This window comes from Magnolia sinica, chromosome 7 (genome assembly GCF_029962835.1).
Source record: "Magnolia sinica isolate HGM2019 chromosome 7, MsV1, whole genome shotgun sequence".
Lineage (NCBI taxonomy): Eukaryota > Viridiplantae > Streptophyta > Magnoliopsida > Magnoliales > Magnoliaceae > Magnolia > Magnolia sinica.
The window spans coordinates 26,660,068-26,683,597 of NC_080579.1; positions in this window are offsets into that span (position 1 = coordinate 26,660,068).

Genomic DNA, 23,530 nt, shown 5'->3' on the forward strand with positions numbered 1-23,530 from the left:
GGCAACGCCGATAGATGGAAACATTAAAGGACTTTAAGTTCGATGTCTCCTACCATCCGGACAAGGCAAACCTTGTGGTAGACACGTTGAGTCGCAAGAAGGCTATAGAGTTTGCGGCTCCGCTAATGATCGCAGAATGGGACATGATGGAGTTTGTGCGAGACTTTGAGCAGAAACTTACGGTGGAAGAGCCGTAAGAGGTTATCGCACACATTCGAGTACAGCCCCTCATTGACGAGAGATCATTGCAGCTCAGGCAGATGATGAGCTATTGGCGAAGATAAGAGAGTGGGTTGGTACAGATGAGAACTTAGAGTAGAGTGTTAGTTCAGATGGGGGCCTATGATATCGTGGCCGGTTATGTGTCCTAGACATTCCTGACTTGAGACGGGAGGTTCTCGAGTTAGCCCATAATTCTAAGCTTGCGATGTATCCTGGTAGCACGAAGATGTATCAAGATATGAGAGGATCCTATTGGTGGGACAACATGAAGGTTCACATTACTGAGTTCGTATCTTGTTGTCTCACATGCCAGCAGGTCAAGGCAGAGCATCACAGACCTCCTGGACTGCTTCAGCCCATGCCCATAGTAGAATGGAAGTGGGACTTCATCTCTATGGATTTTATTTCAGGGCTACCAAGAACGAGGAAGGGACATGACTCTATTTGGGTGATTGTCGACTGATTGACGAAGTTGGCTCATTTCTTACTGATCAGAGTCACAAACTCTACAGACGAGTTGGCTAGGTTGTACATCAAGGAGATTGTACATTTGCACGGAGTTCCCTTGGAGATTGTGTCTGACAGAGACACGCGATTCACATCTATCTTCTGGACTCGTATGCAGGAAGCGATGGGTGTGAAATTGAAGTTCAACCCCGCGTTTCATCCGCAGATAGACGGGCAGACGGAACATGTGAATCAGATTCTAGAAGACATGTTGCGAGCTTGTGTTTTGGATTTCAAGGACAGTTGGGATGACTGTCTCCCTTATGCAGAGTTCACGTATAACAACAGTTTTCAGGCAAGTATCAGCATGGCTCCCTACGAAGCATTGTATGGTCACTCGTGTAGAGCACCGCATTGCTGGGCAGAAGTTGGCGAGCGTAGTTTGATTGGCCCAGAGTTGGTTCAGGTGACTTCAGAGAAAGTTGACATTATTCAACGTCGACTTCTGACAGCCCAGAGCAGGCAAAAGAGTTACGCTGATACGAGGCGGCTACCGCTTGAATTTGAGGTTGGATACCATGTATTTCTTAAGGTTTCCCCTATGAAGGGAGTCCTGCAGTTCGGTAAGAAGGGGAAGCTCACGCCGAGATTCATTGGTCCATTTCAAATACTGGATCGAGTGGGAGCGGTAGCATACCGCCTTGCTTTGCCCACACCACTTGCGGGTGTGCATAACGTATTTCATGTTTCTATGCTGAAGAAGTACGTTCCTGATCTTTCCCATATTATCAATTGGGAGCAGGTGCAGTTGAGCGAGGATGCCACATATGTATTGTGACCGATGCGTATCCTAGACAGGAAGGAGCAGGAATTGCGTAGCAAGGTCATCCCTCTAGTGAAAGTATTGTGGACGCATCATAGTGAAGAAGAGGCTACTTGGGAGACTGAAGCTGAGGTCAGAAAGAGCTACCCTCAGATCCTTGAGGAGTATGAGAAGGTACAAATTTCGGGGACAAAATTTTTCTTTAAGGGGGGTAGATTGTAATGACCCGAAAAATTTCGTGCAAAGACCCAAGTACTACCTCAAATTCCTTAAAAGTTAAATGTAGGTTAATTAGTACTAAACTCAATTGCTTATGAAATTAGCACCAATCACTTTAAATTTGATCTGCAAGACTCAAAACCTATAGAATCGTTAGCGTTATGTTACCCTGAAATCTAAGATTCATTGCTAAATTCAGTTGCTCTCGGGAGTACTTGGAAACTTTGTATCGGACCTGGACCACGCGTCGAAAGTCCGATAGCGATGATCTTAGACAATTATGATCACCTTGTTGGGCTTGACTATCACCTCAAAAATCAAATCCAGATAATGTCCTGAGTCGATTTGCTTGAGTCCGGAGTAAAGAGGGTGAAAAAGGTGAGAAATTAAATATGAATTTATGAAATCTGAGTCGTGTCACTTACGCAACGATTTTAAGCAATCTGACTATTAGATTCTGACCCAAATTTACCCTCGGATCAGGGAAGATGGCCCAGGCATGTCATAGTGCTTGTGGACCTCATCGAGTTTCAGTGACCGTTGAATTGAGATTAGTCCGCCACGGCTGATCTATAAATCCGATCGGTACAAAAACTCAGCCTGACCTAGATCCATGGTCAGTGAGCTTAAGTCTGACCACACGTGAAAAAAGGACCACCAGAAGCGCTCCGTTGGACCGATATAAACCCGATTTGGTTATAACCTAAGTATACCTTGGTCCTGGGGCTATTTTCATCAATTTTAGGCCTATATAAAGACCTTAAAACCCTCACTCTCAATTCCATACGAATTTTTTAACCCTAACTAAAAGAGAGAGAGGAAAAGAGAGAAAGTGAGAGAGAAGTTGGTGAATCATCTTGAGATTCTTCCTTGTTACTTTGCGTCTCTAAACCATCACTTCTGAATCATTATTCCGGCGATTCTAAGTTCATTCTTGGGTAAGTCAATCAAACCCTAGTCTGTTTTGGAGCTTAGAATAGTCTAAGTGTTGATGTAGTTCATTTTATTCATGCCTTAGATTTTCTAGTCGCCGTTGACGAAGACTTATCGTCTTAATCAGATCTGTTGCATTTTTTCTGGTTTAAGGTGCGGACTATATTCGTATAGGTTATGGTTTTCAAGGCTTTCAATGTCGGTTAATGGTTTATTATTGTTGTGGGTGTAATTTCACATGCCAAATGCGATGTTCATTTTACGTTCCTGATATATATGAGCTATATTGAGATTTGTGTGTTCTATGTATATGTGGAAAGTATCGTATACGTATGAAATATGAACATGTATTTGCCATGATTAATTGTCGTGTATTTGTGCTAGTTGTATGTGTGTCAACTCCTTAGTAAAAGAAATTGTCCAAATGTGTGTTATCACCAACATACGTCATGTATGTTGGAATATGTAGTCTACGTGTTTATAGAAATGTCTGAATGATCAAGTGTGTAATATATTATCCTGTTTACGGACGTTAAGAAGAGATTCTCAACTATCCTATTGGTGTGTATGATTTTCTACATGCAATTTACATTCTTTGTTGTTTAAATTCAAACACTACTTATGTGTAAATCCATGTTAAGTTGATATTCATCAAATGCTCACATACTGTATGATTAGAATTGTTGATCCATTACTGTTCTAAATTATTAGTATGAATATCTGTTATGATTGAAGATGTTTGGGACTATGAAATAGTCCAGGGAATCGGTAGCAAACCTTGAGTTCGTGGCCGAGGTTGTTTTCGCCACGTAGGACGTGTTTGACGAACTCGAGTCGTATTAAGGTTGACGGCAGTGGTTTGGCCACATGGAGTGTTTGCGTACTCTATGTCGTTTAACTCAATGTGCGCTCGTGCTAGTCGAGTTCGTCAAGTAACCCAATTGTCTCGGTGGATGTGCACCATGTATGAACGCTTTTGTTTGAATTTAGGGTACCAAACTTACCAATGCAATCCCGTTAACCATTGTACCTAGATCCGCTAAGACTCATGAGCCGGGCATGGTGGTATGGGACACCGTGGTCGAGCTGTCGGCATACGCTGGGGTGACGAACCTCCCCGTAGTGACCAGTGAGCACACCAGACTCATGAGCTGATTATGGTGGTATGGGATACTATATTCGTGCTATCGTCCTACATTGATTGGTGACTAGCCCTTTGTAGTGACCTCGAGCATACCTTGATACTACATTGAGGCGACGAGCCCTAGGGTAGTAACTAAGGTATGATAGGCATGTATTGATTGGTGGCGAGCCCTTTGCAGCGACCTAGAACCATATGATTGTATGAGATTGTCTAGGACTGACGACCCTAGAATGTATCACTGTATGGGAGTTGATATGAGGAAGGTACCTTAGCTTCCCAATCCTGCTGTATGAAAAGGACTAATAATAACTTGGTAATTATGTTCATGCACCACATTGCATGTGCGTTGGCGTCGTTGGCACTGAGGGAGGTTGTCATGCGTACCGTAAGATGAAGACGCTGAGGGAGTGCAGGCGAGAGCATGCATCATTTCTACATACATCCTTACATTAACAAGAGTAATTAGGACGTGTTTGATTGTATTGCCTTATCATTACTACTTGATTGATTTGATAACATGTTAACTTTTACTGTATAGTTCCATTGAGTTGATCACTCACTCCCACATTCTGGGACGGTGTTTCAACACCAACCAAACTCTGTCTTAGATGCAGATGATGATGCGACCCCTGAGGCAGAGCAGGAGTATGAGGATGACGAGGACGCATTTTCTTTTATGTAGTTCTCAGGCGGGTTCATGTGAGCATTGTCCTAATCTACGGGGATTCTGGGTTTTCTTTTGTAATAGAAAATTTCATTTTGATACTTATATTTTGAAGACAAACACTTGTAATTATGACCTGGTAAAGCATACATATCACAGGGACTTGCACATGTACACATATATATTTCTTTAAGTCTTCTGCTTGCGACTTTCACTTATCCCTGAATTATGTTTGCAGTTTGGCTTAATCTATTCCATGTTTTATGCACTCATACAGACAACATACATCCATCATTGCATATGTTGCATAAGTGATGTTTTGAAACTCGGGAGCTAAGTTATGCTCGACCCCCAAATTTCAGGGCGTTACACGGTTGGATTGGTTCTAATTGGTACATTAAGGGTACCAGTGGTCCACTTATAGTATATTTTCAATTTTCTGAAATCATCATCAAGTCCATTTCTTAGATTAGGGTGTTTTGGCGATGTTTGGTTGGATTCTAAATCGTCGATACATGATAACGTCAAAATCAATGATCAATAGGTTCTTCAAGATTTCGAGGTGTAAGTGTACAGTTAGACTCCTAGATCTACGGTTAGATTGGCCTTAATGTAATTGCAGGAGTAGACCTTAGATCTCCACTTAGTTTACATAACTTATAATTAGATTGTTTCAAAATAGATCATTAGCTATTCAGGGATCTTTAAGGTTCTTTGATGAGCCTAATGAATGACTTAGATGATTAGAACCCTCGTCGAATGATGTGAGGTCTAATCTAATGATTGATGTCTATCAAATGATCTATTTCTAATCTCAATGGTTAGATCATGAGGTTCAATGTTTAAATTGTTCGATATCATTTTACATCAGTCCCAGATGTCCTAAAAATTGTCTAAGTGGAAATTTAAATATTGATTTTATAACTAGACAGTAATTTAGTTCGATTCATGGATAAAGATCACTCCTAATGATTAGAGTGTAAGTGAACGACTCAAAAAGCTAAGTATTTATGGTAACACCTGAGTACTGGAAGTATAGGGTGTTACAATCATATGCCAGTACGGAATCCCCCACATAATCATTTCAAACAATGAGAAACAGTTCGACAACAAGCAATTCCAAGGTATGTGCAAAAATCTCAGGATTCAGAATGTCTACTCATCACCTCAGCACCCACAAGCTAACGGACATGTCAAAATGGTCAACAAGATCATCCAGAACCACCTCCAAATGAAACTCAAGAAAGCTAAAGGAGCCTGGGCAGAAGAGCTTCCCAATGCCCTTTGGGCATACCAAACTACTACCTGAATGGCCATAGGAGAAACCCCTTTCTCCCTCACCTTCGGCGTAGAGGTCGTTATCCTAGTTAAGATTGGGTTATCAACTACTCGGATCTGCTCCTATGATGAATGAAAGAATGCTGAACAGATAACACTAGATCTCAACCTCATAGAAGAAAGAAGGGAATGAGCCCAGATGAAGGTCGTGACCCGGCAATAGCAGGTCACCCGTTTCTACAACTCCAGGGTAAAGATAAGAAGATTCTGAGCTGGAGACCTAGTCCTACACAGAACCTTACAGAATACCAAGGAACATGGCTAGGTAACCTTGGGACCGAACTGAGAAGGACCCTATGTGGTGACAAGCACGAGCCAACCAAGATCATATCGACTCGAAGACTTGGAAGGACGACTCTTACCACATCCATGGAATACTAAGCATCTTAAGATCTACTATGCATAAGGGCCGACCTGGCTCGAGCCCCCCCAATCTACTTGTTTATTGTTTTTAGTCTAGAACGTTGGAACTATTGCAATAAAAATCCCAAAGCTGAGATGAGTTTTTCTTTCTACTTCCATGTCTATAAACGGTTCATCTACTAAAAATCTACTAAGGGCTTCTCGCAATATAGTGGAAGAATAACCCTCACTAAAGAGCCGACCTTTCAAGGAGAGGTTAAGCCATGAACTATCACCGCTACTCGAGCCGAACAACTTGTAGTAAAAATGATACTCTGAAAATAAAAAACTATCCAACCTACAGAAAGGCTCGACCAAGAATCATAGATTCATAAGGTTAAAATGACTAAGGGTTCAACCTCGACACAAGATGCCGACGTGCCCAAGATCTACTAAACTACTTAGACAATTAAAGCAATGAACCAGAAATAATTTTTTTTTAAAAATGATCTGGGAGAGTACATTGCAAAAAGTCAAAAATAAAAACTACAGCAAGAAGGGAAAAGGAAGAAATCATGGTGCCACATGGGGCGGCTAGGAGGGCGGGTCCTATGGAGGTGCCACGGAACCTGAGTTGACATCCTCGTAAGCAAAAAGGTCGAGCTCGGGATGTGCCCCTTTTATATCCTCAGGGAAACTCTCATACCCAGCACCATACATGGCGTCCCTGTCCTTCATGTACTCATTAGAAGACTTGAACTCCTCCACAGCAGCCACCCAGGCCGAAGCAACAGCTACCTGGGCCTCTTTGATCTTCACATGAAAAGAGCGCTTTAACCCAGCCAGGTCTAACTTCCACCTAACCCCCCTCTCTAAAGCCTCAACGAGCAACTTCTTCTAGACCTCAATCTCGGCCGCCAAACTCTCGCTGAGTCTTCAAGGCGGACCAAAGCTACTCAGCTACGATGTTGGACGGTGCAACCTTGGCGTGAAGTTTCTCAGCGTCAACCCCCTTCCGCAATAATGTCGCCTCCACCTCTTTGACTTCCGTCTGGAGGCGCAATAGGTCCTGATGCATGTTGAATAGGGAAGGAGCATACTACAAAAAATAAGAGAGGAGAAGTAGTGTTAGACTAAAACAGGAAAAGAACGATAGCCATCTTAAGGAAGGTAAAACCTACCTTAAAGAAGAGCTTCGCCAGTTGGCCAATGACTCCATCCGGCGATGTATCCATCATGCGGGCGAATTCAGCATCGGGCACATGCCGATCTACCCAAGGCAAGAGGCTCTCCAGTGTGGCCTGAGCCGACTTAGGAGACCTCTGACCCCCTCCACCTCGGCCATCGGACGAGTCCCCCGCTTAAGGCACGGGAAGCTAGGTGGATGCCTCCATAACCGTCTGAGCCCACGCAAAACTAGCTTCAGCTAGCGAAGTCGACCCATTGAACTCCCCGGCCACCTTGAGAACAATGGCAGTGGGACCTGAGCTCGGCACGTTCTCCACCACATCCTGGGCCACAGAGGGTGGAATCTCGACCTTCCCCTTGCTTTTGGAGGTCGACTGCTTCTTCTGCTTCTAAACCAGCTCGATAGGAGGAGGTGCCTTACATTTTGAAGGCCTCGCCCCAGTCATATCTGCACAACTAAAAGGGTCAGCAGCAAATTCACAAGGTATGTTAAGTCCCGAACAAGCAAAAGCTATACCTATCAAAGCGGAGTCAATACTTGATTTGAGCAGGAGCTAGGGCGCAAAAAGCTCACTCTGAGATCTCAGCTCGGTGTCCACCAACCTTGCTCCGACAATCTGGGCAAGAACTTCCAGACCTAACACAATGGGATACTTGGGGAGAACTACTAAAAAAGAACGCAAGTTAGAAGGGAAACGATGACCGAGTGAAACAAAATAAAGAAGATAAAAGGGAAAATCCAAGTTCGGATGCACCGACCTGGCACAGTGAAGGAGGTCGGGACTCACGAACGTAGCCCGACTAACCCCGGCGTCTCCCACTCTCCTCATGCCCAGAACCACTTTTTCTTTTAGTTCTTATTCAAGGTCGGGACGTCAATAATTATGGCCTTACTGGATCCCCGCCAGGAGGAGAAATAATACCAACCCTCATGAAAAGGGTTAGATTGCACCTATTATAGGTGGAGAAATTCCTCCACGGTCAGCTCGGGTTGGTCAAGCTCAGACCAAAGGACGAACGACCCCACCAATGTCCTCCAAGCATTTGGGATCAACTGCCCAAGAGCTAACCCTAAGTGCGCAAGCACCCGCCTCATTATCCGCGGAAGGGGAAGCCTAAGGCCAAACTGTAGGGCGACATGGAAGATGGCCACCTCACCCTTAGGGGGTGTGTTAGGAAGCTCACCTGGTGAGGCAAATCGGAGTACCATAGAGTCTGAAATATGGTACCCCAACCTTATTCGTACCTAGTCGGCCTCCGTTAGGATGGAATTGTAAGTGCCCTTATTTGTCAATTAATATGAAGGTTGGGTCAGTCAGTTTAGTGAGCCCCATATGAAAGAACTACAAGATGCAGACTCAACAAAGTAGATGAATTAAGATCTTCAAAGGTAAATTAAACCTCACATCCCTAGATTAAAACACCTCAGGTATATAATCCCCATTAAAACACTTTAATCTGTTAAAAAACTACAAGGAAAATATGTTGTATAGATTAGATAATAAAAAACTAAGTTAGAAAAGTATATGAAAAATCTGTCAAGGTTTCTACTTACTTTGTGTCATCGAACACGTCTCGATGACATTGAACATACATGTTCGATGACATCGAATAAGGGCCTTCGGATGTCCAGCAACCAGATAACATTCTGGACTAAAATTTTGAGTCATCGAACAAGTCTCGATGACATCGAACGCACATGTTCGATGACACCGAATTAGAGACTTCAAATGTCCAGCAAGCTCAAGCTAAAAATCACTTGAAATTTTGATGACTCGAACAACCGTTCGATGACATCGAACATTAACATTCGATGACATCAAATGTGGCTCGATGACATCGAGAATTGAGCAACTTATGTCCAGTAAGCTCAAGGTATAAATCACTTCAAATTTTGATGACTCAAATAACCGTTCGATGACATCGAACATCAACATTCGATGACATCAAATGTGGCTCGATGACATCGAAAATTAAGCAACTTAATGTCTAGCAAGCTTAGGATGAAAATCACTTAAAAATTTGATGACTCGAACTTCATTCGATGACATCGAAATTCAAATTTTGATGACATCAAATAAAGATAGGAAAATGTCCAGCAAGCTTTGGAGAAAAATCACTTAAAAATTTGAGGACTCAAACTCGATTCGATGACATCGAAATTCAAATTTTGATGATATCGAATAATCATAGGAAAGTGTCCAGTAAGCTTTAAACATTTTCAGTTAAAATCCCAATGGCATGGAATTACCATTCGATGACATCGAAGGTTACGTTCGATGACATCAAATGCAAAAAGAATCTGCCTGTTTTATTGCCATTGGGATTTTTGCAATTTATTCAGAAGGTTGGTTTCTGAGTTTGAATTAAGAAAAAGAGTGAGTTCTAAGAGAGTAATTGCTTACCCACCATCATAAATCATTTTTCTCATGGAAGTTCATCCTTCAATCCTTTCTTAAATACAATCATTGAACAATCAATAGATTGGATTGGAGAGTGAACTTCACCATTCAAGGATCCTCTAGCAACATACTTAATGGCAAATCATTGTGCTAGAATCTCTTGATTGCCTAATACCCTGGAATCTCTCTGTCATCAAAAGACCAACATTCATTAGAGTAGATTCCTCTAAATAACTTGACGCAACACCGGTGATTTGCATTACAAGAATCTGCGGTTGCTGCGGTCTAAGCGAGCTGAAGATTCTTTGTCATCAAGGGAGATCATCTTCATCATGTGCTAAAAATGAGGCTCACCTACTTACAAGTAGTCTTTACAGTCCATAGAATCTAAGGATCCTTCCTTATGTAGGATTGGTTTTCAGGTTGTATCTCACAATTTTATCAAGACCTTTTATAGGCCTCCAATGGAGAATATGCATAGAGTCCTTGTGTAGGATCTATTATGCCTTATCTAGGCATGATTGATTGCATTGTGTAGGAATGTATGGTTGCCTTGGGTAAGCAATTCCTTGTGTAGGATATATCTGTCTTGTGTAGACAAGACCTTATGTAGGTTGTGTAGGTTTGTGGTTAACCTAATTTAAAACCATCAGATAGTGAAATCCGACACACTCTAGGGTGAAGTGCATTAGCCGAGAGTGGAGTAGAACATAGCTGAACCACTATATATCGTCATGTTTGTGATGATTCTTGCATAATTGGATTGATTGATTAATATGTTTAAATAAGCAGCATTAATGTTCTGTTAAACTTGGATCCTTAAAATGCTTTAGAATATGAATGTGAATGATTCTCTGATAATCTTAATGAACTAATTTTGAATTAGTAAACATTACAAGATAGTAAAATTAAAATTTTTGAAAAGTCCTATTCACCCCCCTCTATGATACTTTGACCAATTCCATACTTCTACTATAGCAGTTCTACCACAATTTATGTTCTGTTAAACTTGGATCCTTAAAATGCTTTAGAATATGAATGTGAATGATTCTCTGATAATCTTATTGAACTAATTTTGAATTAGTAAACATTATAAGATAGTAAAATTAAAATTTTTGAAAAGTCCTATTCACCCCCCTCTATGGTACTTTGAACAATTCCATACTTCTACTATAGCAGTTCTACCACAATTTCAGGATTCAACTGGCCCCTTTTCTTCCTCCTCTGACAAGGACTTGGCGAGCCATTCCTCTATCGGGAAACTCTCCTCCACCTCATTTGGCCACTCTGTTGGGGACTGTTCAACTACCCGCAATGCATGGGACACGCGAAAGTCCCTGTCTCTCATCATCATCAACGGTAATGTTGGGTTCAACATTAGGCGAAGGGTTTCTGCCCCACCATCATAATAGGGGGTCCCCCTCCAACGAATTTAAAGTTTTCGGCATGCCTATAGGTCCAAATTGCATCGAAAAACTAGAAGTTAAAGAAAGAAAGAGAAGGGAGGGGAGTAAGGAAGCGGAAGTAAGGCTCACCAAAGAAAGTGAGTTGCCTGAGAGGATGCCCAAAGGTCGGCGACTGAAAATCGCCTAACGCCAAGGAAGAAGAAGCATGGGAGAACAGAAAGGGAAAATAACCTCGCCCGACATTAGGGCACACCCTGTTATAGAGGAGCCACTTGTACGAGCATTTATTGCTCGCAATTAATGCGCAGCCGAAACGGCTCCTCGGATCTCCTGTCTTGACACGTGGTGTGCTCCCACTCGCCGCACGACCCCACAATCAAGGATAGGCCACACGTCACTGCTTAACTCGCCAAGCGCCGAAAAGGTGCCCTGACAGCCCATGTCACCTCGAGTGGTGGCACGGCTCCTCGAGGGCGTCATACTATAATTACGGATACACTTCGATATTCGCGCCTGCTACCTTACTCAACATTAATGATAGGACGGCTTAACACTTTATATACCATCAATCAGACCTGACCGGGTTTGACCTATTTGTCAAGCCTGTTTCATAGACTTCGAAGTAGGGGGACTTACTGTTATAGGGAAAATAGGGCAACCAATGATGAAAGGTCAGGTGAGAACCTTGTACACTTCCCTAGGGCGGACATGACAATGAGTTCGATCCCAAACTCAAAAACTGAGCAAGAAGTGAGATCGAGCTTTGCATCTCGTCACCAGATTGGAACACCTAACCTACCAAACACCTAAAAGAGCACTACCTCCGTTGATTCGAAGATCCCCGAAGTTCATTAGGAACATCCCTTCCCATTGCTCGACTAAGGAAACAGGTTGGCATAGTCTAACTCGATATGACCTAGGTCGGCATGACACAAGTCCTCATGACCTAGGTCTTTATGACCCAGGTCAGTACAACCCAAGTCGGTGTGGCCGAGGTTGGCATAGCTCAAAGCGGCATGCCACTCAACCCAAGTCGGTGTGGCCGAGGTTGGCATAGCTCAAAGCGGCATGCCACTCAACCCAAGTCGGTGTGGCCGAGGTTGGCATAGCTCAAAGCGGCATGCCACTCAACCCAAGTCGGTGTGGCCGAGGTTGGCATAGCTCAAAGCGGCATGCCACTCCCATGTCAGTTCGGACAAGGCCACCTCAGCCTCCCATTAAACATCTTTGCTGGACTAAGATAATTAGATCTCACCTAAGAGAGATTCGTCCGAGGTCTTCTCTAAGGATTTTGGAAGATATCTGTGACACACTTAGATCCCCAAGATCTTCGCCAAGGATCTCGGAAGATTCTGTCATGCCCCATACCCAGAAATCAGACTAACAGGAATCCCGATCGCCAAATCTGGTGTCGACAACCTCCGTAGCACCCCATTCTCGGCTCCCAGCGCCCATACGCTAGATTACGATCATGGGATCCTATAAGGAGGATTTCTCAATGTACATTTATCTTGTAAGAAGCATAACCATAAGTTTACCCAATTCACAAAGGCAACATCATCATCACATATCCACTAATATAATCATTTGAATACAATGCTGAAAGGAAAAATTCATATATCGAAAATCAAAGCTCCAAAGGTCCGCTGCATGCTCCAAGCTCAACGTTACTGCAACCTAACAGCACCTGCACACATCTATCGTGCATAAGCTTATAGAAAGCTTAGTGGATGGTGAAAGTGTGTGTACAAGGTAAGTGCCAAGTATGCAATACAATGCCATAAATCATATGATATCAGAGTAAGTGAAAATACTTGCAATCCATAAATCGTACAATAACAGAGTAATTGGAAAATATACTAGTAAGTCCATGAATGCTATCAGCCGTATTAACGATATACGATACAAAAACATAGTAACCTAATATCATATACTGAGGAAGCAATGTAGATCAGCTATGCAAATGATGAGTCATAAAGAACCATATATTATATGCCAAGGATACAATGCAATATGCTGTGCAAATGGAATGACCATGCTGGAGTGTGAAGTCTGGGTGATACTACATAGTATCGCTGGATACGGGGTTCACCATAAAGGACTTCTATGCAAACCAGTCTGTAACGCCCCGGATTTTGAAGGTCGAGCAAAGCTCAACTCCCGAGATCCAATGCATCACTTATGAAACATAGATAATGATGTTTAAATGTTGTCCATATTAGTGCATTAAACATGAGTGGGATTACACCAAAATGGCATATCACACTCCAAAGGTAATTTGATTAAGCAAGCGAAAGACTGTAACATGCATATTTGAATAAGTAAGCGATTTACAACCTCCAGAGTATAAGTATGTAACTGGGTTGAATGTTTACATGTATTGTTTCCAAAATCTACGAAATGGTAAAACATAAAGTGTCCAACTATTCCATAACCCTCTAATCCCGGCAACACAGCTCTAGGTCTACACAGACCTGCCTGAGAGCTGCACATAGGAGAACCCCTCCTCCTCATCTAAGAAATCCGGCTTTATCACATAAGCCTCATCGTCATCTGCAACTAAAATAGAGTCTGGATGGTATTTTAAAACACTGTCCTAGAGTGGGAGTGAGTGATCAACTCAGTGGTACTATAAGGTAAAAGTTAACATGTTATCAATTCAATCAAGCAATAATGATAAAGCAATGCAATGAGCATTTCCTAACTACTCTGGTTAATGCAAGGATGATATGCAGTAATGATGCATGCCCTTGCCAACACTCCCTCAGTGACTTCATCAACCACATGGCAAACTCCCTAAACATGCACTTTCTCACCAAAGCACATCCAATGCGGTGCATGGTTGTGTTAACCAAGTACTTAATTAGGCTTATTCATACAGCAGGTTTCAGAAGCTAAGGTACCTCCCTTTATATCTTTAACCCAAGCAGGGATCCATCTAGGGTCGTCAATTATAGTTAATCACATACGATAGGCAAGTTGTAGGGTATCACCCCGAATGAAAGTAGTGGATAGGTAGATTCAAGTATTTATACTCGAGGTTACTACGGGAGGCTCGTCACCTGAACGTAGGCCGACAACTCGAATAAAGTGTCCCATACCATCTTATTCAGCCCATGAGTTTGGGTAACTCACTGGTCACTACGGGAAGGCTCGTCACCCCAGCGTAGGCCAACAGCTCGACCACGGTGTCCCATACCACCATGCTCGGCTCATTAGTCTTAGCAGATCGTGGTACCATGGTTGAAATGGGCTTTACATTGGTAAGTGGTACCTTAGATTCAAGCAGTAATGTCCATACATGGTAAACACACAATACGCCAATCGGGTTATTTGACATGTTCGATTAGTACGAGTGTATGTTAAATTAATCAACATGGAGCGTATAAGCACTCCTCATGGCGTAACCACTATCGACAATTGTCGTACGGCTCGGATTCATCGAACGTATCCAATGTGGTGAGACTAATTCGGTCACTCAATTGGGAACTATTATTGATTGCCTGGGATATAATGTAGTCCTAATTATAGTTAAATGCAGCATGTAGATACATGTGACAATCATATAAGCATTTAACAAACATTCCCAATACGAATCTCATTTGAACATTTCATCGAACACATTGCACATATTACCAGATATTGCATTTCATCCATAAACTGCATAATCGAAATTTAGGTTACATGAAGGAAACTATACATATAGATAAGGTAATTGAGAATCATATCTTAATACCCTTAATAATTACAATTCACCAACAATTTTCTCATTCAGACATTTTATCAAACACTTAGACTATACATTACCACATACATAGACTAAATTAGTTACAGTATATATTATGGTAAATCCTTTCATAAGGAGATTGTCATATACACAACAAACATGAATTCTAGATTAATAGTCAGGGCAAGTACAAATCATAATTTTAAGTTCATTCAAACATTTCAACAAACACATAGAATGCATATTTGTCCAACATAGTTCATACATGTATAATATATGGAAAACGTCGTAACAAAGATCATATGACAGCAATCAAGTTAGACATAAATCATTAGCTGACATTTGAAGCCTTGAAAACCATAACCTAAACGTTTATAATCCGCACCTTCTGTCGGAATTCTTGTTTCGAATGTGGTTCGAATCCTACGTTCCCGAATTTAAAACAACGAGTACCTAAATTACGAAATAGGTTAGCTATTTTGTCAATTACTCTATTCAAATTCCTAAATCAAGATTAGGGTTAGGATTTCTTACCCAAATCATAGTTAAAACGATTCGCGTACCGATAGTGGGGAGGTGAATCAGCATGTGGAGTAGTGGGAGTGAATCCCGACAACGATCTCCCAAACTCTCTCTCTTCTCCTCACTCTTTTCTCTTCTTTTCTCTCTTCTCTCCTAAGGTTAGAGAAATTCGTATGGAATGGGAATGGGGTGGTTTAAGGGCATTATATAGGCTCAGAACTGACGTCAATGGCCCCAGGGCCATGATATACTTAGGTTATAGCTAAAAGGGTGTCTGTTTCGGGCAGACGGGACACATCTGGAGGTCCATTACCTGTCTATGTCATAGAGTAAGTTCCCTGACAATGGATTTAGGCCAGAATATGATTTCAATGCATTTGGATAGGGTGATCAACTGTGACGGACCTATATCAGATCAATGGTCGTTGTCGATCGATCAGGGCCACAAGTATACTGATATGTGCAGGGAAATTTCCCTAGTCCATGGGTGAAGTTCGGTTAGAAACTAATAATTTGAAATCTTCAATTACGCCCATAAGAGAACGGTCCAATTCACTTAAGTTTGAGTTCATTTTTTAAAGATATTCGCGTTTCTCACACACTTTGCTTAAGGTTCAAGTTGTGTGTTTTCAGATACTATTTGGGCATGATTCCCATGATGGTTGTCAAGCTCAATATGGCTATTGTAACCCTATAGCTTCGCAGTCATCGGACTTCCGACACGTGGTCCAGGTCCGATACAGAGTTTCAATGTGCTCCCGAGAGTAACTGGGTTTTGGGATTTCCCCGAGGTTTTTAAGTAGTGTTGAGTCAGTGATTTTGACGGGTTTGGGTCTTGCCATTTTGACGGGTTTGGGTCTTGCCATTTGTATAGATAGTGGTTCAAGCTAATCCACCAATTAATTTAGTTTAGTACTTAATTAATTTTTGCCAAATTTCTACAGTATACGGTCCTTAGGGATTTCTGCCTGAGGTGGTACTCGGGCCTTTGTACAGAATTTTTCGAGATGTTACAATCTACCCCCCTTAAAGAAAAATTTCATCCTCAAAATTAGTATTTTTTTTCATACTCCTGAAGGATCTAAGGGTAGTTCTTACGGACTTCGGCTTCTATTTCCCAAGTGGCCTCTTCCTCAGTGTGGTGAGTCCACAATACCTTCACAAGTAGGATAACCTTTCTTCGCAAAACTTGTTCTTTCCTATCTAGAATACGTGTTGGTCGAAGTACATAGGTAGCATCTTCACTAAGCTGCACCTGCTCTCACTTGATAATGTGAGTAGGATCAGGAACATATTTCTTCAACATGGACACGTGAAATATGTTGTGCACGCTGGCGAGTGGCGTGGGAAAAGAAAGATGGTATGTCATCACACCCACTCGGTCTAGAATCTAGAATGGACCAATAAATCGCGGTGTGAGTTTCCCTTTCTTGCCAAATTAAAGGACTCCCTTCTTGGGGGAAACCTTAAGAAATACATGGTCCCCAACTTTGAATTCCAGTTGTCGCCATCTAATATCGGTGTATCTCTTCTATTTACTCTATGCTGTAAGGAGTTGGCGTCTAATAATATCAATCTTCTCTGAGGTCGCCTGTACTAAATCTGGGCCACTCAAACTCTTCTGGCCAACTTCTACCTAACAATGGGGTGCTTGACATGGGCACCTGTACAGTGCTTCATAGGGAGCCATACTAATACTCACTTGGAAGCTGTTGTTATAAAAAAACTCGGCATAGGGAAGGCAGTCATCCCAACTGTCCTTGAAATCAAGCACACATGCCCACAACATATCTTCTAATATTTGATTTACCCGTTCCATCTGCCCATCTGTCTATGGGTGGAACGCGGTACTGAACTTCAGTTTCACTCCTATTTCTTCCTGGATTCGAGTTCAGAAAATAGACGTGAATCACGTGTCTTGATTCGACACAATCTCTATAGGAACTCCATGCAACCATACAATCTCCTTGATGTACAACTTGGCTAAAACATCTGCTGAGTTTTAAACTCTAATTGGGAGGAAATGAGCCGATTTTATCAATCGGTCAACAATCACCCGAATGGAGTCATGCCCATTTTTCATCTTCGATAACACGAAAATGAAATCTATAGATATGAAATCCCATTTCCATTTAGCTATGGGCATGGGCTAAAGTAAATAGGGGGTCTGCGATGCTCGGCCTTGACCTACTGGCACGTAAGGCAAACGGGACACGAAGTCTGCTATCTGGGCCTTCATGTTATCCCACCAGTATGAACACTTCAAATCACGATACATCTTGTACTACCGAGATGCATTGCCAACTTTGAATTGTGAGCAGCTTCTAGGACTTCCCTTCTCAAGTCATGGAGATTTGGGACGCATAAGCAGCCATGGTATCTCAAACCTCCATTTAAGTCAATCCTCCATTCAGATTCTTCACCGTCACTTCCTTGCTCTCTCATTTTCACCAATAGCTCATCTTCTTTCTATGCCACAATGATTCGGTCATCAATAAGTGGTTATACATGGAGGTGTGCGATGCTCTCGAACGGCTCCTCTACTGTAAGCTTCTATTCGAAGTCCCACACAAACTCTACCATATTCCACTCTTCTATCATCAGCGCAGCTACAAATTCTATTATCTTCTTGCGGCTCAATGCATCAACCACAAGGTTGGCCTTACTAGGATGGTAGGAGACCTTAAACTTGAAGTCTTTCAAGGTTTCCATCCAACGACGATGCCTCCTATTCAAGTCTCTCTACGTGAAGATGTACCTGAGGCTCTTGTAGTCGCAAAAGTGCTCAAACTCCTCTCCGTATAGGTAATGTCTCTAAAGATTTAATGCAAAAATGACCGCCACTAATTCCAAGTCGTGCGTGGGGTAGTTCTCCTCGTGTTTCCTTAACTGTCACGATGTATAGGCAATCACTCTGTCCCTTTGCATAAGAACACAACTCAAACCAACAAGAGATGTGTCGGTGTATATAGTATATCTGACCCCTTGTTCTGGCAATACTAGCACAGGTGTGAACATCAACTTGTCCTTCAATTCCTGAAAGGCTGCTTCTGCTTTCTCGTTCCAAGCAAACTTAAGATCTTTTCGAGTGAGTTGAGACAGCAGTCGGGATATCTTGGAAAAGTCCTTAATAAATTGACAATAGTAGCCTGCAAGGCCGAGGAAACTCCTCACTTCAGTAATTGAACCGGGCTGCTTCTAGTCTTATACTGCGGTCACCTTAGCGAGGTCCATAACAATACCTTCCTTGGACACCACGTGTCCCAAAAACTTGACTTCTTCCTTCCAGAAGTCACACTTCTGGTATTGAGCAAACAACTGATTCTTCATGTGATTATTAAAGACTACTCGCAGGTGCTCTTCGTGATCCTTTCAGCTCTTGGAGTATATCAATATGTCATCTATAAATACGATGATGAACCTTTACAGATACGGCCAAAACACTTGTTTCATGAGGTCCATGAACACAGCCGGTGCATTTGTAAGTCCAAACGACATCACAAGAAACTCATAGTGCCCAAAACTGGTTCTTAATGTTGTTTTCTGCATGTCTTCATCCCGGACGCGCAACTGATGATACCCGGACTACAGGTTAATTTTTTAGAAATACTATGCCCCTTTCAACTAGTTAAATAGGTCATCTATCCTATGCAGAGGATACTTGTTCTTGACTGTGACGTGATTCAGCTTGCAATAATCAATACACAACCGCAGTGATCCATCCTTCTTCTTTACAAACAATACAGGTGCTCCCCAAGGAGATGCGCTAGGCTGAATAAAACTTGATTCCAATAGATCATCTATCTGTCTCCTCAATTCCTCCATTTCACATGGAGGCATGCAGAATGTCGGTAAGGAAATGGGCGTCGCACCAGGCACAAGGTCGATAGTAAAGTCGATCTCATGCCGAGGAGGTAGTCTAGGTATTGTTCTGAACATGTCCATGAAATCTTAGAATACAGGCATGTCCCCAAGTGTCGAACCATCAAAATTTTTCAACAAGGAAGCATAACAACTAATGCAGTAGGGCCAACTGACCTGAATTGGGAAAGTGAAGGTCATACCCTCGGGTCCGCAGGTTGTCACCAATCTAGTATCACAGTCGATCTCTACCTTCATTTCGATTAGCAATCCATGCTGAGGATGACGTCGTAATAATGCAGCGAGGTGACAATCAGGTCAATGTGCACCGTTCTGCTTCCTAAGTCTATCGGACAATCTTTACAAAACTTAGTAGTGTCAGAGAAAGTCCCTGTCGCAGTAAGGACTCTCACCCTAACCATAAGAGTAGTGCTCAACCCTAATCACTTGACTGTGGAGCACGATATCATCGAAAAAGTGGACCCGATGTCCACCAATAGAAATACAGGTGTACCTTGAATGTGGGCAGTGACTTCAAAAGCTAAGGGCACTACAGTTGCTGTCACAGATGCTCCAGCTGCTAGTGCATGTACACGTGCTGTTGAGGACGATTTGGTTGCGCTGTCATAGGTCATTGAGGCGGCCCATTTCGGGATATGGGAGGTCGTTTGTATGGCTATACTGACAGTGCCTATCGTAGAGGTGGAGTCGAAATAACTTGTGACATCTGGTGGTTGTCTTCTGAGGAGGCATAAAGCCGTTGTCCCTCATCTTAGTAAAGCAAAAGGGCTCGTTATGGCCCATCTTCTTATAGTAGGTGCACGGAAGGTCCAATCACCTCTACTGGGTTGTTGGAGCCATAAACCTGGGAGGCGAATCTACACATGGCCTCTTGCCTAGAAATGGTCGGTTCGGTAATTCAAGTCGAGGCCTTGGGCCCATGGGCATATGTGTCCAGGATAGTCTCTCGCCATCCTGCTCGACTCACAGAGACATGTTCACTAGCTCATCATAGTTGGGAATGCTAACACAACACATTTTCATATGGATATCAGGCCGTAAACCCTCAGAAAATTACCGCATTCTCATCGACTCATCTGCTAGGATCAAAGGAGCATATCTGGCTAGCTCCGTGAAGCGATTCTCATACTCGGCCATGGTCATTCCTCCCTGACGGAGGTGGAGAAATTCACCCTCCTTTTCATTACGGTAAGTGAGGGGGAAATACTTTCCATGAAAGCATGTTTCAAATGCATCCCATGTCCACACGTATCCTACGGGAACGGTTGGTAGGATGCTGTCCCACCAGAGACTGGCCTCATTCTCGAACATATAGGTCACAAGCTCCACTTGCTCTGCCTCAGTATAATGCAATGGCTTCAACATCTTGGATATGCGATCCAATCAATACTCTGCCTCCTCGAGTTAGTGAGTGCCCACAAAGGTAGTAGGGCGAAAACACTAGAAGCGTTCAAATAAACCGTTGGTATTCAAATTTCCAGCAGGCTGTACAGGTGGTGCAGGCAGGACCATACTCATATTTTGGGCAATGGCCCCCGTAATAGCGGTCCAAACTTGCTGTTGTTGCTGCATTAGGAGCATCATCTACTCCAACCTAGCAGGGGGAGGAGCCGCCTTAGGCATGTGTGGCGTCGATGTAGATGCACGGTTTTGTTCCGGAACCAGTGGTGCATAAGGTGTTGGCCCATTGGTGGGGCCAGTGGGTGGCTGTGAATCCGGCGTAGTCTTGATGTCTGGGCCCAAACTGGGGTTCATATTGCTATCGCTTAAGAGAGGTGCCTCGTCAATCGATTCGCCAAGTGCTAAACGTGCAATGTTCCAAGTGTTTTTAAGACGCATTCCCTATATATAACATAGGGTGTAACATGTGTGAGATTTTAGAACAACATTACTCAATTTTCCAAACATTCCACACATTCCATAACAAAAGAAGTTTCATGAATTTCATTTAGCTGAAATTGTCACAATACATGAGATGTAGTATTATATGTATCATGACAGAGAATGCATGTAAGCTAACCTAATAGAAGCTTTAAACACTAAGCACACCAACATTCAACTGAGACTACCAAGGCTATCACAAAGAAAAACAAGAAACAAGGAAAACCATAAGACAACTATAAAACAGGACTAGTCCGCTGACTCTAGTGAAGGTGGAGGCGCACCCTTATCCTGCATACGGCACAGGAAGGCTTTCAAGGTGCGAGACATTTTCTTGAATTTCTATTTTAGATAGGCTTGATTCTCCTTAATCCTGTCCATGTGGGCTTCCAAGTTAGCCCGATCATGGTGGTCGTCATGGGTAGTAGTAGGAGGCTCCCTATCTGAGTCTTGGGCCTCCTCTTCTTCTTCTTGCTCTTCCTCCTAACTGCCTTCCTCATCTTCAATACCTTCTCCCTCTACACTTCCTTCCTCCTCAATTTCTTCCCCGTCTTCACTTTCATCTTCCTCTTCACTTTCATCTTCTATTTCATCCCCATACTCATCGATTCAGGCTTGACGTTGCCTAGGACCAATTCCCATGTTGTTGAGTGTAGTGTCATTAATGAAGTTGATCGGTGTAAGCTCATCCATATTAAGTCTGAAGCTGAAATTACGGGCAATCTTGCAGATAAGTCGGCCGAATGGGAGTGAAGCATCACCCCTAATAGAGCGTGCAGTCTTGATTATCTATAACAGGGTGAACTTAGGTAGACACAGCTTGTCTCCCTACCCAGCTCTGTACAGGAAGTCCACCATCAAACCATTGCATTCGGCATGGTTGCTCCACCTAGGATACATATTGTACGTGCATATGTGGTGGAGTAGGTAGAAGTCTGCTGTCATCCTGATCGATGGGAGGCTATTGCCTCACCTCCAATGATCCAATTGGCCACAAAGAAACCACATGCGGCGATCTCTCTCTCGCACACTAGTGAGATGAGATTCACTAGCATGTACCTCACCACGTTCAATTCCCATAATTTGGGCCATCACATTTACATCGACTATGGATTCCTGCCTTCCCAAGGGAATAGAAAACTGAAGAGTCTCTAGTAGTGGGTTCCGTATATGAGTGTAGAGGGCCCTGTATGGAGTCTTCACTTGCATGACTATTTCCCTCAAATATGGGACCCCATCCATTTTCCAGGAGCATGTCCATCACTAGGTAGAACTCGAAAAGCCTTTCATCCACATGAGCCTCGAATACCACTTTACGATTACAGAACTTACCAAGTTCGATGGCCAGCGGTAGAGATCTTTCGATGGGGATCCACGGGTCAAGATCCCGTTTTGACCTTTGCTCTTGATCGATGCTCACGCTAGTCTCGGCGCTCGTCTTCTTCCTTGAATGGATAGGGTGGCTAGGCATAGCCTCATCCAGGGCCTCCCTTCTCTTTCCCATGAGGCAAAGGAGCGTTGAAATGGAAAAGATGGCGGTGACAAGCTCAAAAAGAGCCATGGAGTTGGAAAAACTTAAGAATAGGGTGGATTTGGGAAGTTTGAGAGTTATGAGACAGAAAGATGCAGGCTTTGTGCTCAAATAGGTAGGAATAGGGAAGTTAGGGAGTTGTAAAAGGTGGGTTTGAGGAAAATAGTGGAGGTGGGAGTGAAATGTAGAAGAAGAAGAAGCTTTGTGTGTATGGAAGGGAGATTTGAGAGAGAAAATTGGATTTTGGAGTGGTTTGGAGGGTTTGGAAGCTTGAAATGGGAAAAAAGAGGAAAAGGGGAAGAAATAAAGTGGCCCCACACATGGATAGGGCCCACATTTATGCGTGGTGAGCGGTGGGTAGATGGAACCACGGGCCCGCCGCAGCCCGCTGGAGGTGCGGGAGGCGCATGCCGTCCGGGCGGTGTTGCCGCTTCTCTCTGGAGGTGTTAGCGTACATGTGTGGGGGACCCCCTAGGTCCCACCAAAATTTATACTATGGGCCTCGCGTGATGCATTTTCTCGATCTAACTTGCGCATATTCATACCTTTTGGCATGTTTCAAGTTTGGAATTTGCTGATCTATAGCTTAAACCCGTCGATTAACGGCCTAAAAAGGAATCAAGATTATTTCACATGATCTCGGACGCGTACGGGTCACATTTCAACAGTCAATTTTGCCCGTTGGTAAAACCTTGGGATCCTATGATAATTTTTACATTTTATCGCCCCACCTAAGTCAACGTGCATCAGAGTGCATCGTGTTACCATAACCCAGGTCCAGTTTAATATAAATCATACTCTAATACCAACTTGTAACGCCCTGGATTTCGAGGGTCGAGCAGAGCTCAACTCCTAAGAT